General features: G+C 37.9%; 1 protein-coding gene across 7 annotated transcripts in view; it reads right to left on the bottom strand.

Annotated features, from left to right (window-relative positions):
* Positions 1 to 17,295, bottom strand: part of Nrg (Neuroglian) — a 161,252-nt gene that overhangs the window by 58,998 nt on the left and 84,959 nt on the right. The window lies entirely within an intron of this gene.

Raw genomic sequence — 17,295 nt, 5'->3', positions numbered from 1 at the left:
CCACGTACAGAAGACACTGCCTAATTATTGGAACTATTTCCGAAATGAGGAATTCTTTTTTGACGTAGAATAACGTCATTCGGCAACATACCAAACTTCGACCGCGTTACGAAAAGTTGTCAGGTTTTGACCACTTATAACTCTGTCAATAGCGGATGGATTTTAACTCTAAACAAGCCAATCGATTGGAAATTTTTCTACGAATCTGTTAAAATCATCACTTTATCAATTTTCAATAGTTACTATTGAGAATTACACAAATGTCCAACTGTTGCAATGGTAATCAAAATTATCACCGATTGCCGGCACAAAGCGCTTTCCCTAACACAGATTTCAAAATTAAATTTTATCCGGTCTCATGAAATGGACCTCTAACCGATGAAGAGCGATCCTATACAATTTCAAATTACATTTTATAGAATGCAAATAAGTCAAAAATCGCGTGTTTCCAAAAACAGAAGGGCAGCGCATTTTTCTAAATACACACATTCTGAACGTGGTAAACGCCAGTTAATCAGATCGGGCAGTAATTTGTAATTTGTCTATGCAAATTCACTCAAAACTTAACAGCATTTTATTTGATTGTTTTTAAGCATTTCCATTTCACAGAGTTCTTTTCGGAATTCTTCTCAATTTGAAATTCTCTCTGGGAGTCCCCTCAGAATTTCTGTAGAACACTCAAAAAAATGCCTGAGACTGTCAGAGGTATTCTTTATTGCCAAACCATAAGCAATTTAGGATACATATATGGTTATCTATTTTTTGTCTTTATCCGAAAAATTGCTCAATCATGACTGAGTGCAGTTTCGAACCCCTTTGGATACGGTTGTGTTTTAAGTTTGCTCTCTGTGTTGTGCGTGCGTTCGTTTTATTGTTTTCGGCTGCATTTGCCTGATTAGCGCTGGCACTCTGCCTCCCGGACGATTATACGTGTGTGATTGGTGGTTTTCTCGCTTTCCGGGAAGTTTTAGAATCGAGAAAGAAAACGTTATTCATCATGTTTGCAAGCATCAGAAGAGATGTCGCCATCTGCGTTGTTTTATTTTTTCTCCCGGACCAGAAATTCTTAAGTAAATGTTGGCCTAACATACCTTTCCTATTCCCATCAGTTGTAAGGACGTGGTCAGGACAATCCTGGAGTGTTGGAGCGGAATCTGTCTTTATCTTGGAGAGAGTAATTATTTCCTACTTTTACTATCTGTCCAGTAATAGATATCCGTCTTGTTCTTATTAGTTTTGAATTCGTATCACCTACGATATTGCGCAGCTTGTTCGATGCTAATGCTAATTCTAACACTCACAAAAATGCTTGAAATTCGTCAATGGATTCTCTTCGAATTTTAAATTCTTTCACTGAATTCACTGGAGCTTAAATTTGGTTTATAATTCGCTTTAATTCTCGCAATTCTCCGTAGAATTCCCATGAAATTCACTTTAGAATTCTCAACCAACAATTGAAAAGGGCCTATTAGCTTTTGAGAGCAAAACTTTTAATTCTCTTTCCCGGTCAACACCATCGAGAATTGTCTTCGAATTTTGCTTAGAGTTATCTTGGAGTTCTCCTCTAAATTCTTCTGGAAATTGCTTGGAACTCTCCTTAAAATTATTTAGAAATTCTTTTCGAAATGCGCATTGAATTATCCTAGGAATTTTCATTGGAATTGTTCACTGGAACTGTGATATAAGATAGAATTTAGGATAGCGACATAAACATGAACCCGGATGGCTGTGGGACCGTCCTCTGAGAAATCCGGAACATCCATAAGAGTGCTAATGAGCTTGAGCTTGAGCTTGAGCTTGATTGACCGCCCACGGTTGCTACTCTGTTACTGCCAGATCAGCTGTAATTACACAGAGAAACAATAGACGATGCTTGGGACTAGCAATCATCCTCAATGTGTAAAAACTGGTGATCTCAAACTAAGCAATACCAACGCCGGCCGCACCCGAACACAGGTCAAGAAAGGAATGGGAAGGATTGTGTTGACATGACACTCGCTTTGATGGAAGCCGAGAACACCTCTGCACTTCCACGAGGAATCACGTGGGTGTTGGATAAGAGGGTTGGATTTGCAGCAGGGTTCGTTTTGGTAAACGATAAGCTGAATTGATGTCCTAACGATCATATAACGCGAAGGAGCTTGGGACTAAACCCACGGTCTTCTGCTCAGTAAGCAAAAACGTTTGCCACTAGGCAGACGAGCACCTTTTTAATCACCGAGTTGCTGTTATTACCATGTAGTCATATTAACAAATAAAACGATTGACGAATCTTGAATGTGGATGGGCCTGAGATTAGACTCATGATATTCTGCTCAGTAAGCAAAAACGGTTGCTCTAAGGCCACCGAGCCCCTCATATCACATAATACCGTTGCTCAAATTTGTGTATCCATTCAAACCCGGAACCAACGACAACAACGAGTTTCGCAAAATACCGGAACATCCATAAGAGTGCTAATTCCATGAAACTGGTACTAGACCATGTTTTTTCAATCTTCTTCTGAAATGTTTATATTTTTAACAGCAGAGCTCTATGATCAGTTTCACAGGTTTACCAATTTAAGATTGTACCGGATCTTTTAGAGGACCGTCACAGTTCGCGTTTTTTCGCAGTTTCATGGATGAACTACTTTCACGGATCTTCCGGATCTTTCTTTTTTTCAAAGATGTCTGAACTTGTAAATTTAATTTACTGCTCTCTGAATTTTGATCAAGATCTCAGACTATCATTGGAATTTCTACAATAATCCCATCAACAAAACTCTCTGAATCCCCTCGAAATTCTCCCTTTTTTTGTATTATAGTCACTTTAACGCTCTTGGGTCATTCGTGACTTATCTGGGGGTGAGATTTGAACTCGTGACTTTGGCGTGAGAGGTATGGATTCTAACCACTACGCCGGGGTCGCCCCCTATTCTCTAAATTCTAGCAGAGCTTCTATGTAGTTCCAAGATCTTCTACGAAATTCCTTGCTTTACTTGGAATTCGCTCAACTTGTACAAAGATCGGTAAAATGCTATAAACTCACTGCCCTTCAAAGAAGCTTCCGGAGGAGAAATCTAAGGTATTTGTGAGGATAGTTGACCACCCACGATTTGTACAATTGCATTTGCTATGCTAAATCTAAGAAATATGTAAGTAGAACTACATTTATTTATAAGGAGAATTTAGAAACTATAAGTTTAATTTCAAGTGAATGAGAAAATCCATAGCGATTGTAGAAATAAATTCAGTTGTGAGAATAATTCCATTGATTTTTTTAGGAGTATGATCAGTGAATTCAAAGGTGAGTTCCGGAGAAGCATTTAGCCGAACTAAATTTTTTTCTGATATAATTCATCTACTAAGAATACTAAGAGCGAACTCAATAGACTGTTCGAGAGTTCAAAGTTCTTCGAAAAAATATAAAAAGATACCAGACTAGCATGCTCAGAAATTACCGTAAACACCCAAGACTTCACTATGATCATTCTTCTGGAAATATTCAACAGCTCAAAACGCCACAGGTATGAAGTTTTTCACATTTCCCTGAAGTTCTACGAAATTCCTTGATATTCTATGAACTTCCTGGAACTTTCACAAATTCCTCGGAAGATATGTTTTTCAATCTTCAACTTGAATTTCATTGATGATCTACGAACTTTCCTGAAGTTCTGTGAACCTCTTTGAAATTTTGCGAAGTTTTTGATGATCTACGAATTTTCCTGAAGTTCTGCAAATTTATCTGAAGATATAGAAACTTTTTTTGAAGTTTCGCAAATTTCTTAGAAGTTACGCGAACTTCCCTGATGTTCTGTCTATGAAATTTCCCGAAGATCAGCAAATTTTTCTGATGATATGCATTCCAGTTTTGTAATTTTTTCTAAAGATTGACAAACTTTCTTTAAAATTCAAAATACTTCAACGCAATTTTCTCTGCTTGTAAAGAAACTAGCAAAAGCGCCTCTTCTTCATCCGACGACGAATCCATTGCTCACGATCGCTACGACCCATAAACATGGTCATTCGGGCCCATGCTTATGTTACGACCCCAAATTATTTCTTATAACACAGTTCCACGTGTTTTTGAAAAAAACCGTTGAACTCTCGGATCAGTTTTATCGATTGACCATTTTACGGATGTTCCAGATCTTCCAGACGCCATCCAGGTCCATGATTATGTCATGACCCCAAATTCTTTCTTATATCACAGTTCCAAATACTTTCGAAATAACCGTGGAGCTCTAGGATCAGTCTTGAGGATTGACCATTTTAAAGGATGTTCCAGATCTTCCGGAGGTCCGATGGCCTTCTAGATACATGTTTATGTTACAACCACCAATTAATTTATATATGACAGTGCCAAGTATTTTCGAAAAACCGCAGAGCTCTAGGATCAGTTTGATAGAATGATTACTTTTACGGATGTTCCGGATCTTCCAGAGGAAGGTCCGATGGCTATCTGGGTCCATGTTTATGTGACGACCCCAAATTCCATCTTATATCACAGTTGCTAATATTAAAAAAAAAACACGGAGTCACGACCCAAATTCTTTCTTATCTTATCACAGTTCCTAATGTTTTCGAGAAAAACACGGAGCTCTAGGATCAGGTTCGAAGATTGACCACTTTTACGGCTGTTCCGGATCTTTCGAGGACCGTTCCGTTGTCTCCTGGGTCTATACGTAGGAATCATGACTGTACTCTGGCTAGACATGTGTGTACAAAAATCTAAATTATAGATCTTAAGCCACTTGCAAAACCCATAAACACTACTTTTAAAAAAACAACGACTCTATTCACTTTTAGAGAAAGTAGACAACCCTATTTTCAATATTTTCAAAATCAAAATAATTTACAGATCCTTGGAATTCTAAAGGTACTACACTTTTTGAAATTCATCAAGAAATGGCTAAATTATGCGACTTGCCGTTACACGCTTTTCGGAGGCTTCGTAGTCGGCGTAAAGTTTTTTACCCACCGTATTCGAAGTGTTAATCGTTCTTCAAAGTGACTAGTCCAGCCCAAAGGTCTTAAAATCATTTTTTTTTTTTCGAAGACAGGACAAAGTATATTTTTCCCGATTTGTCATAGAATTTCATGGTTTTTTTTCCCGGTGACTTCAAATTACCAGTTTCAGTGCAAAAAAAATCTAGAACTTCATTTCACAAGATCCCAGACGAGATTTTGGAACGTTCGACACAAACAATCCTTGAAAGTTTCCAATGCATTTTATCTAGAAAGGTGTGATACTAAAGAAAGAAAACAATAATTATGAGTACTTGAATTAACAATTTATTATAAAATCTCTTGCTAGATCCTGTCTTGGCTTTGGAGATTTGTTATGATTCTGGAACTTCAATTATTTTCAAGCTTTTGCACTTGGTGGAAATTTGATAGATTTTGGATTTAGTTTTAATAAATTCCAGATTTTCCAAATTGGGTCGGCCAAATTTAGAATTGAAAGTGGTAGTAAGGGGTTTTCCATTAAGCGTTTCCTTGTTGAATAAAACAAACTGTGTGTGAGATATTGACGAGATTTATTTTTCGATTGAAAGGGCTATCAATTTTCCATTACTCTGGCGCACAAATCGGACTGAATCTCGTTGATGGCTTTGAGGGCATCGGTGATTTGCGGCTTATTGGCATAGAACTGCGACTTAACATAACCCCACCAGAAAAAGTCTAACGGAGTTAAATCACACCCCAAGTAACAATTCATGCTGAACTGTAAGAACAGAAGCTGATTATTGGTTGATTAAAGGTGTACAAAGCTGATTAACACCAGGCTGAATATAAAGCTGATTAGCAGTGCATAAAGCGAATTGCATCTCCTTAATTCAACCTCAATAAGTTAGCTGATCTAATGATTGGACAAGACTTGTTTAAGCTTAACACTACTCCACAAATCAGCAATATGCTTCAAATATGTTGATAGCCTGACAGAAGAATAGGAATCTATTGCAGAATTTTCTTAACTTGTTGTCAGTGCCACTCGTTGCATTTCCGGCATTTTAGTTCTTCTTAATTCATTGCCCACCTTTCTAATACCAAGCAGTACCAGCAGTAGCGACAAGGAAGAGGAGCTTTTTAGGAATAGCTCCCGGTAGAAGCGGACTGCGACGACGTTGGAAGTACATATTATCATTTGTATTCCTGTGTTTTGACTGTTCATCCCTTTTTATTGCACTGGATTTTCAGACCGCATTGCAAAAGTATAACTCAATTAGTAAGAGCAACCCGAAATGCAAAGATAATTTTTAGACTTATAATAACAATATAAATATGAAAATACAATTAGTCAGCAAAGTCCAAACATAAAATTTGAAGCGGTCTTCCATTATTTTTTTGAAATATAACTAGAAGGCTGAACAAGAGTTGGAAAAGACTGCTTTTTAATACCTTAAAAAGCTTATAATTTATATTACTGTTGAGCTTTCGGTTGATTAAAATCACCAGATTTAGGTGTTTTAAAGCTGAACAAAGGTCTAAATAAAACAATTATTCAACCTAAGGCTGTATTAAAATCGTTTAAACAACACTTTTTAAGCATCAAATTGTTACTTGCGACGATCTTGGTGGCCAGTTGACATCGCCTCCGCGCGAAATAACCATGCCTAGACATCGCTCATGCAGAATATCGATTGTTTCATGCGCTGTGTGGCACGTTTCACCGTCCTGTTGGAACCACATATCGTTCACATCCATATCGTCTACTTTAGGCCAGAAGAAGTCAGTAATCATCTACCTGTAGCGCCAGGGCTGGAAAGCACCTCAGAGCGTTAGCAAAGCATCTTTGTGCATGCAGCTCACAACACTCGACAAAGAGTGTGTGGTTCTCCCATTTACTTCGCACACTCTTTTCCAATTAATCTGTGAGCAAGCGAACCACACAATGAGCGGTACACTCCGTGCGGCGCAGGGAGCGAATATAATACAACAAGCGCTAATGTCTTCTTTGAATTCTTTGCAGGCTTTGCTTACCACGACTGCATGCATAGGAGATGAAGAAGGGCATAACGAAGAATAATTTTGTCTTCTTGCTGGGTTTACCTACACTGAGCGGCACTCTTTGCGTCGAAGCCGTCGGAGCGATGGCTACACATTGAGCTTTCGTTATTTCTTTGCGTGTGTCTGTCTTCTCTTCTCCACTGCTTTACACTTGCGCAGGGTGAAAGACAAGCAAACTCTGTGCTTGCTTGATTCTCACTTTGTTTAGTTCAGAAAATCAGTACATTGCACGCATTGAGTGATCAGATGACAGCCCTGTGTAGCGCTCTCCGTTGACGGCAGCGTTGCCAGATATACCGATTTATCGGTATTTATACTGATTTCCGAACTAGATATCGATATACAGATAAGGTTCCTCAGAATACCGATTTATACCGATTTTTAAATAATCAAAATAATTATTACCTGCCTGTACTCAGAATTTCGGAGAAAATTATTGTGTGAGACTTGTATCTTTTTGAATATCTCAAATTTTTTGAGTCTTTAAAATTCTAAAAAATCATCTTCAAAAATGTCTTATGGATACTCTTTCGATTAATGTTTCGATTTCCTCACCGCTTTTTATGGTAATTCCGGGCGAATCAGGAAATACTTTTTAAACATTATTTAACTTCCTGGATTTTCTTCCAACTTTTCCCTGAAATTTTCTATTAACGATTCCTCTCAGAAACTTATTTCGACTTCCCTTGGAAGCTTCTTCAGCCTTCGCTCGAATGGTTCTTCACGGAACTTCAGGGATGCTTCTAGATTTTGATTCCGGGTCCACACTAGCTGCAGGAACTTTTAAAAAGTTCTGAAACTTCAGAAAACACCGGAGCCGAACCAGCCTCAGGCTGAAAGCCTCCATAATAAAGAAAACTAACTAACTTCAGAAAAGTCCAGACTTTTAAGTAAGTTTTGATAAATTAAAGAATGTTTCAATAGCTTCTGTTAAAATTCTACAACCCGGTCCAGCGAACTCCAGTGAACTTAAGGAAACATCATAAATATTTTGGATACTTCACAAGCCCAAAGAACGTATGGAAAATTTAATGGTTTTCGGGATAGTTCCATTAGTTTCAGGAGAATTGAGAGAACTTTGGGAAGCTCCGAAAACATCAGGACAATCAGATCAGATCTATAAATTTCAAGGAAATTTTAAAGGAGTTCCGAGAAACTCAGGTAATTTCCGAAAACTTCAGCAATGTTCCGAGGGGCTCATGCAAATTTAAGAAACGTGAGGGAAGTTACACGAACATTAGCACATTGTGAGAACATTTTATGGGATGTTCCGTGCTTATTAATGGCAATGTCGATGACTTTTAAAAATTAGAAAAATCGGGAAGATCAGAGAACTTCAATTGTGAGAGTGCTTAAGAAATTTCGTAATCTTCAAGAAAATCTAGAGACCTTCAAAGTTGATTAGAGATATTCCGGTAGTCTCATAATAATCAGGGAAGTTCCAAGTATTTCAAAGATGATCAGAGTACTCCAAAACAGCTCGAGAACATATGGAATAATCCTAAGTACATTTCAGGAATGTTCCAAAAACTTCAGAGATGTTTTATGACCATTTGGAAAATTTTCTGGATCATTAGAACATCCCCCAAAAGCTCTTTCTTCCAGAATTATGTCCTTGTTTCTTTCAACTGTTCCGTTAGCGATCAGGCTTCCGACTTCCTCCAGAATTTTTTTCAATCTACCTGCCAGCGTCTCCAGAAAGATTCTTCTGTCTTCTCCAAAAAGTTCAATTAAACATCTCCCTGAAATTTCTTTCGTCTAGTTCTGGAATTTTGTCCAGATAGTTTTTTTTTACTTCTATCGTAAGGTTCTTCGGGCTTCCCCTGGAAATGGCTACTTCTGGAATTTATTGCCGATTTCCAAAATTTGAATGTGAAATCCGATTTTTTTTCTGAAAATTACTTTAAATTTTCGCCAGAAGTTTCTCAATTTATGCCTTGGAAGATCCACGGATGTTTTTTTTCCAACTTCTATCAGAACTTTCCTCAAATTTCCTCCAGGAGAGCTTATTTCTTCTTTCTATGGATGTTGTTTTCAGCTTCCTCCAGAAGCTAATTCAAACATTCCCCGGAGTTTTCTTCCAGAATTTTCCAATCATAGTCCAAAAGTAAAAAAAAAATGTCGCATTCAAAAACGGCAAAAACATAAAATTATTTGAAATAGTAAATACCGATAAATACAGATTTTTTTAAACCTTTGATACCGATAAGCTTTAAAACATTCTGGCAACGCTGGTTGACGGTGATGACCTCGCCAGCGTCGTTTTCGAAGAAGTACGGACCGATGTCACTTCCGGCCCAAAATGTACACCAAACAGTGACTTTCTGGGGATGCATTGCCACTTGGTGAACCTCGTGTGGATGGGCCTTGTCCCAAATTCGACAATTCTGCTTGTTCACATTCCCGTTCATCCAGAAATGGGCTCGTCACTGAAGAAGATTTTCGGGCAAAATCGGGCTCTGTTTCCAACTGCTCCAAAACCCAATCAGGGAACACATGGCGCTGTCTATGATCGTTAAGTTTGAGCTCCTGGGTCAATTGAATTTTGTATGGGTGGAGACGCCAAGTTGAAGCCTGCGAGAGGCTGCTACGGGTTCTCCTGCACAATTTCGCGTACAGCGGCGATATTTTTGCCGTGCGGGTGGTGGTTGAGCGTTCACTGAACCAGTTGCCTCGAATTTGTTCACCAAATTGCCAAATAATAACCAAATAGTCCTCTCGGTAGCGAGATTATTGCGACCATAAAATGGGCATAGTGCTTGGAACGTTGCTCGCAAAGAGCACTTACTTTGATAAAACAATTTTGATCATTTGCGTGTGCTTTTGGACGCTATAACTCTCCATGGTAATTTGGCAAGACACACTGAATAACCCTTTTGGTAAACCCTTTAGAACCCCGATTATAAACCCATTCAGGAACTTTAGTGTAAATTTGATGGAAAAATTTGGGAAACATTATCAATCACTAAATAAATTCAGTCACGAAAAAGTGACTTTAGTAACTATTTATCGAAAGTAGGTTACTAAAAAGTGACCCGCTATCAGCCCTGTGATTGGAAGGAATCTTAAAACAACGAGCACCGAGAACCGCAGCATTCACAAGTCATGGTTTGTTTACAGTCAGTTTTCTTTTAATGTTTACATCAATTTTACAAAACCGCCTACAAAAGACGAACATTTGCTTCACATTTCAGTCCCCGGGCCAAAAGCAGTTAGTTGTAATCTGGGACCGGTCAAAAGAGCGTCCCACCCTTCCGAGCGTCGTTCCTTCCCAAATGCTACCAATAACAATAAACATCAAATTTTCTGCCATATTCAGCATAAACCGACCAAACCCACCCCAGCGGTTTCAAGCCTCTCTAAACACATCAAAACATTCTCAAGCTTTTCACACAGACCCCGGAACCGGAGCCCCGTCGCACACAGCTGGTAGCCGCCGCGCGTGTTCAATTGTCCTTTTTTGGGAATTAATTACCCTCTCATTTCGGGTTGCTTTGTAATCGATATCCTCGGTCTCGGGGACCGAGCTGTATTTATTATTTGTTGTTCCAGTTCGTTCGGTTTTCGTCGTCGTACTCTTTTCGGTCAAATTCAGCATTCACCAGGAACCACTTAATCGGGTTCAATTTTCCTCGAAACCATTTGGTTCGATGTTCGAACTCGTCACCCAACACCCGGATTCGTGTGTGTGCTTGAATGTGTAAACAACTATTCCCTTCATGCGGAATTTAGGGATTTGAGGGAAATATTAACCACCATTCACCGACACCAACCGACAAAATCCATCCGTTGAAGCGTTTCCTAATTGGGCGTCCGATTGCTCTCGCGCGGAAATGTTTTGATGAACAGACTGGTGGCTCGGTGTTATTTGGTAATGTGATTCTCTCTGTTGAGTATGCAACAGAAAGTTCAACAGAGTCGATAGGTTGTCGGTGCTATTTTCACCAAAGTGTTGACTAACGAAGCAAACACGCACGCATGCATCGATGGATGAATGGGAGGATGATGGATAGAGGTTAGGGTGGTTCACAGAATACCAAATTTATATCCGTTGAGTCAAGCTTGAGGGTAAGAAAAACATTTTTTGAGATCTTTAGTTAAATCCCTTTAAAATTAATAACAACTATTTTTTCGTCTATAGAACATTGGACCACCCTAAAAGAACATATCAAACTTGTGATGGATGATGGGCTTCCATTTAGCAGGTGGACATAATTCATACTAATTCTTAATTTCATTTGCGAGATGGATGGCGGCAGCATTAATGAGCTCGGTTGATTTCTTGTAGTTCGACGGAGGATAAGCAATCTAAATAGGGGAAATGGCTCTAATGTTGGCCTATGGATCTAAGATTGGGCCCATCGCTAAAAATCTGCTATTTATCAATTTTATCTAGATGAACGCGTCATTGGGACGGTACTAATGGATATTTTTGGTCGCTATTAAAAGTCGAATTGCTGAATTTATGTATGGGTCCAAATTAGGGGCATTTAGGCCGACATTACGACCATTTCCCATTTCTTTCTTTATTCAAGACATTAGGGTAGTCCGGTTAATTAGTTAAAAAAAAACATTTTGGTTATTCGAGATAGACGGCCTTTGTTGAACATTATGCAATGTTGTAGAACAAGTTATTTGGAACAACTTTGCTATAGGGAGCAATGTTCTATCTCTATCGACTCACGGTTTATACTGATTTATGAAAAAACTTTACCCGGAACACTATTGCCCTAAAACTAATGATTTAGTAAGAAACAATTTATTTCACCTAAATATGGTTTCTTAACCACTGCACAGTGGCCCATAATGGGAATTTAGCAGGAAATATGCATTAACAGCCTCAAATTGAAAAGTTGTTCCTTGAAATTAGGTCACCATTTTCGTGTCAATTAATACTAGGGTGGTCCTTTAAAAAATCAACTTTCTCATTTGCAGAAATTAAGTTATACATTCTTTGGTAAAGTTGTTGCTCAGCTTATTTCAAGCTACTTAAAAAAATCTTTTGTATCTCTTGAATCAGTCATTAGAGCAATTTTCCTCCATTGACTTAGGGTGCCTCTGAAAAGTAAGGTTAAATTATATTCTATATCTGAAATTGCTTAGCAAAGTTGTCTTCAAGTAACTTTTAGAACTTTTGAAGCCGCAACTTTTCCCGATCAAAAGTTATTGACATTTTTATTTTTTAAAGTACCTGGGGGTAAACATAAAAAAATATCTCCTCACAGCATTTGAAATGGCATTTTTGTTTTCTACCAAAAATTACAAATATTTAATTTTTATAATTTTTGAAGTAAGGAAATTAGGTTGTTAGCGGAATACTTAAATAAAACATTCACTGAGTGACCACATGCACCCATTGAGCATGGGTCACTCACTCTCAAATATCCAGCAACACGATCCCAACAATCGTTTTTCGCGAGCGATGTCACTCGTAGAAGAATACAACCGGATTGATCCTCTTCATGAAGAGCTTCTTCTTCTTCTTCTTCTTCGCATTACAAGCTTATTGCATGTCGCATATTAGCTTATTGCGTGTTCTCAACTTAGTGTTCTAGATGCACTTCCACAGTTATTCATTGAGAGCTTTCGATGCCTGTACCAGTTTTGCATTGTGTGGCAAGTCCAATCATACTTCTATGCCCAGGGAAGTCAAGAAATTTTCCAACCAGAAAAATTCCTAGACCTGACCGGGAATCGAACCCAGCCACCTCCAGCATGGTCTTGCTTTGTAGCTGCGCCTTTACCAACTGAGCTAAGAAAGGCCCCATGAAGAGCAGCATTGCTATTATCGTTCATGAACGAGGCTTGCTGGAGCCTCGCTCGCGAGTTTGAAATGAGCCGAGCGTAGCATTTTCTGAGGAGTAGAATGTCTACTGACAAATCATTCCGCTGAGCTTTAGAGCTTGTGACCGAAGGAGGATAAAAAGCGAGTGAGAATTGCTGCCATTCATGTTCATGTTTTCTATCACACGCTCTTACTCTTACTCTGGGTGAACTCTGAGCTTCTTGCGTCGAACAAAAAAGTCATCCGGAGTCTCGAAAAGCCCACCTCACGTCGAATCGTCCTCTCGCTGAAGTTCACTCTCCCTCTCTCTCTCGAGGAGTTTTTATTTACTTCTTCCATATTCCTGCCGCCTCTCACTCGAGGTGAGGGCTGGCTAAACTCGCAGGACAAGAGTGTTTTAAAACCTCCAGTGAGTTTGAGGAGTTTCAGCAAGCCTGGTTGCTTGTGATGACGAGTGTCTTGATTTTTATAGTGGGTTTACGTGAGCTAGTGCAAAAGGGTTTTTTTTTTGTTTTAATTTACACAAACATTAATGAGAAACATCGTTGGAGAAAAAATAGCTTCCCGACGGAGAGACGTTGTCAGCGCCAATACGCTTCGTGCGACATCATTAGAGCATATTCAAATATTCTTCGTGAAGATCAAAACATGAGCATCGCGTTGATGCGAATAACCATTCGCATCGTCATGAAGACTAAAGCATACGAAGAACGCTCTCCACCGCTCGCGATGCGATGAGAAGAAGAGCACGCAGCCCGAAGGTTTGAGTGGTGCATCGGCACTCACACTCATCACTCATCGAGCATTCTTTACGATTTGCTTTTATGTGGGCATCCACATCATTCAAGAGTTTTGCTGAGATACCGATGCTTCGAGTACCGTCGCACACGATGAAGGAATATAAGAGATATGAAGCGAATATCAGTAACCTTGAAAAGGGTTATCTTCCATTTAATTCCACATAATTCATTTTGGTATCCATGACAGATACGTTACTTCATCAGTGTCATTCCCAACCCAATTTCATTACTTCATTATGGGCCTTTGGTAATTTTTCCTTATTGGAGATTTCAATAGAATAATTGCAGGACTGTTACTTCCGCGACTTCAACTACTAACCCGCGACAGATACAAAATCTGTTTTCATTGCTTAAACATACCATGTTTACTGTTTGCGTGCTCTGAACTTAGTGTTTTTGAAGCGTTTCTACATTTTAATTGAGAGCTTTCTATGCCTGTACAATCCTAATAATAATCACGCCAAGATATTCCATCTCCCGAACGCGATCAAAAGTCTCATCATCATTCAGAGCAGAGAACGCGAAATTACCATGAATTTAGTTTTGCTTGTATTCAATTTCAACTGCTTACACTTCAACCATCTACTTAGAGATCGCAAATCTTCATTCAAGTGTGAGACGACAACAACAGGCATTTACAAAAATATTAATGTCGCAAAATCGTAAAACACGTCGCAAGTCATTGATATATATAATAAATAACAGGGGCCCTAATACACTTTCGTGGGGCACTCCAAGGTAATTCCCCACGGGACTGGATACAGAAACATTGAAAACAGTCCGTTGAGTCCTGTCACACAAATAGCTTTCAAACCTTTTATATGCTGTACTCGTAATTACAAATCAATTTTAATTAATAAATTAAAATTAATAATTTCGTGCATTCATTTACATTCATTTGCCTCTAACTTTTTTCATCAACAGAATACCGTTACATGATCTATGAAGCATTTGTAGCTTTTGATATTAACTACAACTTTTGTCAATAACTAAAATCTGAATCTCTTATGCATGACGAAAAAGAACTGGCAGAACATGTTATTGTTTTTCAGTGAATGCAATTTACATTCACTGAAAAACAATGGTGGGTTCTTATCGCTCTGATTCATCATGCATAAAAGATACAGATTTGAGTTGTTTACAAAAGATGTAGTTAATATCAAAAGCTACAAATGCTTCATAGATCATTTTACGGTATTCTGTTAATAAAAAAAAGTTAGAGGCAAATGAATGTAAATGAATGCACGAAATGAATGTAAATGATTTTCCATCCCTGGTCGCGATGGTTTAACGAAACACGCGTATCTGTCAAGGATAAGCTAATAAGATAGTGGAATTAAATGGAAATTACTAATCCTCCTCTCTTTCGTTATACAGATATTCTACTAAGATGTCCACATTCATCAGGATTAATTTAATTAAGCTGGTATGACCACTTAAACAGCGATGAAGTGAGGGTTATCTAAGCTCTTGGAAATCCCATGAAAAGGATGCCCGTTTTCTTATGTATTAAATATAGCGCCTGATTTCTAAACAAAGGGGTTTTTGGTTTCATAAAATTGCTTTACATCGGAGATTTTTGTTGTCAGACTTCACTTGTATTTTGTGTCAGAATGTTTTGCGAGAATTTCTATGAAGTACTCATCAAACTTTCTATGAATCCATAGTCAGAATTATTTTCTGAATTTTGATTGAATTTTCATTGAATTTTCAAAACTCTCGCTATAAGCACTTTGCCTATATGTTTAGTATTACTTCTGCGTTAAGTCAACGATTTACATTGGAATATGCCAATTTCAAATAACAGACTAAAGTGGTAATTTTTATACGCTAGATGGAGGAGAAGAAAGTATAGAGTTGATAGTTCCGTTAGAGTACGGCAGTGTGAAAATTGCATATAGATAGTAGATAGCGAGCTTAGGACAACTTTCAAGGAAGGTACAGTTCGGTTTTTTCATCTCTCTTTACCAAACTCCCCCTTTGGAGAGGGATGGTGAGGGGTGTCCTCTATACTTTCATCTCCTCCATCTATCGTATAAAAATTACCACTTTAGTCTGTTATTTGAAATTTGCATCTTCAACTATGTCTCGCTATAAGTTTCCTCAAAATTTTAAATGACCTTTGTTCAAATTCAGTTGGAAATTATCCGTAGAATCCCGTTCTACTGGGAAATTGCTATTTCTATAAGAATTCATTTGGAATTATCTTCGAATCCAGATTCGATCGGAAATCATTAGGATTTATTGTGAGAATTCCTTTGCGGGTTCATGTCAGAATTATCTTGATATTGTGGTAAAATTTCCTTTAAAATTTGCATTACTATTTATATGGAATCATCCTCGGAATTAACTATCAAATATGCGTAGAGTTCCTTTATAATTCTCTAGCGAATTATCTTCTAAGGTTAACTACGGGTGATTTCTAATTTACATCTGAAGAGACTATTATGAAGAGTAGCACGATTTCGTCACTTTTGATCGAATTAACGTCTGAGACAAAGTTGTTTAGAAAAGTAAAATCTTTCTGGAAAAAATACACACCGATTTTTTTTAGGAAGTTTGAGTAAAAATTCAGAATCAAATCTGAAATATCTCAAAAAGAATATCTTAAATATTTATATTTTTTAAATAAAGCCTAAATGTTTATGATCTTTCAGAGGAGCATTCCATGGTCCCCAAGGTCTATTTTCCTATTACAACTCCGAATTCATATTTATAAGACGTCTATTAGAGTTTTCGAAAAAAAAACACGGAGTTCTAGGATTAGTTTCATGACTGAACCACTTTTACGGATGTTTTGGATCTTTTGGAGGACCATCCACTAATACATTCTGATAAGATGCCAATGAGTGGTATTGAAAAAAAAAACGGATCTGTAGGCTCAGTTTTAAGAACTGAACACTTTTATGGATGTTCCGGATCTTCCTGGTGGGCCATTTCGTGGTCCAAAAGGGTTCATTTTAATGGTCACAACTTCCATTTTATTCTGATGAAATATCTCTGAGTGATTTAGAAAAATCAGAAGAAATGATTTGGATCCTCTGGAGGGTCATTCCGTGGACCCAAGGATAAATTTCAAATCCGAATTAATATTCATGAGACATCAATTCGTTGTTTTGACGTAGGACTACGTCTTTCAGGAAGGGAAATGCAACCAAAATTGGTTAGACTTTAAATGCTAACAACATGGCCAATAATCAATGAATTTTGATGCTTTGTATGTCGATCGATTCACCAGTGCACAGTGGTCCAGAATGCAGATTTAGCTGGAATGATATGTTTTGAGCCTGAAATTGAAACTTTAGACTAAAAGTCTCTTCTGCAAAGTTGTTCCTTATAGTTAGGCCCTCATTTTTATGACATTGAATTCTAGGGTGGTTCCTATTATCATTAAAATCAAAAATCTAACTTTTTTGTTTGAATAAATTAAGGTATACATTCTTCCGCAAAGTTATAGCTGAGCTAATTTCAAGCAACTGTGGTGAAAATAACTTTTTTGTATCTCTTAAATTGGCCAATTTAGAGCTATTTTCTTGAATTGAGTTAGGGTGGCTCTCAAAAAAACAGTTTTTTTGCTCTATTTTTTCTTATTTCGAATTTTTCAGCAAAGGTGTCTTCAGATAACTTTTAGATCGCAAGAAGGCGCAAATTTTTGCTGCACAAAGCTTGTCAATATCTTTCGCCGATCAAGAGTTATTGATTTTTTTATACTAAAATT

This window comes from Ochlerotatus camptorhynchus, unplaced genomic scaffold (genome assembly GCF_037179485.1).
Source record: "Ochlerotatus camptorhynchus isolate MF236.1 unplaced genomic scaffold, CSIRO-AGI_Acam_v1.1 ptg000197l, whole genome shotgun sequence".
Taxonomy (NCBI): domain Eukaryota; kingdom Metazoa; phylum Arthropoda; class Insecta; order Diptera; family Culicidae; genus Ochlerotatus; species Ochlerotatus camptorhynchus.
The sequence above is the reverse complement of the archived record's forward strand: the minus strand, read 5'-3'. Positions and strand labels throughout refer to the sequence as shown.